This window comes from Crocodylus porosus, unplaced genomic scaffold (genome assembly GCF_001723895.1).
Source record: "Crocodylus porosus isolate Cpor-Errol unplaced genomic scaffold, CroPor_comp1, whole genome shotgun sequence".
NCBI classification, from domain to species: domain Eukaryota; kingdom Metazoa; phylum Chordata; order Crocodylia; family Crocodylidae; genus Crocodylus; species Crocodylus porosus.
Genome location: NW_017728909.1, coordinates 17,963,662 through 17,965,100, shown reverse-complemented (window position 1 = coordinate 17,965,100; position 1,439 = coordinate 17,963,662).

The window sequence follows — 1,439 nt, the reverse complement described above, 5'->3', positions numbered from 1 at the left end:
AAAAAAATAAAAATAAATAATATATATAATATAAATATATAAAAGAGATGGTGAAGACATAATGGAAAATACCCAAATGACTCCTGCAGACAGGGTTCTTTGGGTAAATCTGCTATCTTTTATTAGACCAAGTCAAATGACTCCTGAAACTTCTCTGCCTAGAATGAAATTCAGAGTAAACTGGGGAGGGAAAGGGAGAGGGGATTATTTTAGTAAGATCTCTTTCTTTTTGCTTAGATACAGATCTTGTTCTCATTAATTTAGTATCAGATCAAAGGCAACTGACCAGAATGATATGAAATGCAATTCAAAGAAGCTGTTAAATCTGGAGCACACCCCCTCCACATAACACTTCATGTATTCCTATTACATAATAATGTTATTCATCATTACAGCATGTTGGCAAGGAGATGGAGACAAAGCCAGAGAGAGGACCATAGGACTGCAAGGGCTGTACAAAGAAAAACACTCTAACATTTGTAGGGCAAAGTTTTGCCAGTGGTTTTCAATGAGTGGCAAGCCAACTGAAAGGCCAGGGGAGGAGTGATTCGGTGATAGCTGGTGGTGTTTAGAGACTTCTACAGAGCAGCGGCGTAAACAATTGGCAAGTAAAGGAAGTGCTTAAATTGCTCTGGTTTCAACAGAATCAGAAACACATGTATTAGCTGCTCATTCCTAATTCCTCATTAGTATTTTATTTCCTAAGGACTATCCACTTGCATGGCAACAGGGGATATAGGGGGAAATATGGTTCTCTCTCTCTGTTTGTCTCCATCCACATCAGCTGATATTGTTCTCTGCACCTTATAACAGCAACGGTAGCAACTTGATCAGCCAACCACTCTTCCAGATGTGGTGGTTATAAAAAAAAAAGGGAAAAAAAAGAAAAGAAAAGGACGAGTGTTTCATCTTGCACTTCTCATTTCTATTTGATGAAAATGCTCAGTTGAAAATGCAAGAAAAGATTAACAGATATGATCAGTTACAGCAGGAGCTGAAGAAAATCTGGGGCATGAAAAATATAAGCTTAATACTGACTGTTGGCAGCGTGTCGGCATTTCCCCAATGGGGATATCACAGTAGTTCTGTGTAAATTAGAAATTGGCCGTATAATAAGCAACACTGATGGGTACCTCTAAAATATTGAGGATGGTGATAACATCTAAACTCACTGGTTCCTTGATCTAAGTTAGACTCATATTAGCTGTTCCACCAAATGGTAGAGGATTAATCATAAGAACTGCACACCCCCTCCCCCCCCAACACCACCTCCATCTCTTTCCATCTTCCAAACACTTTACATACGTGATTGAATGAATCATCACAAATGCCCCCACATGAAAAATAAATAGGTATTTTTCCCCTGTATTTTACAGATGGGAAACCGATACACTCAAGGGTGAGCAGTTGATGAGTGCCAGCCACGTGGACCATAAGGA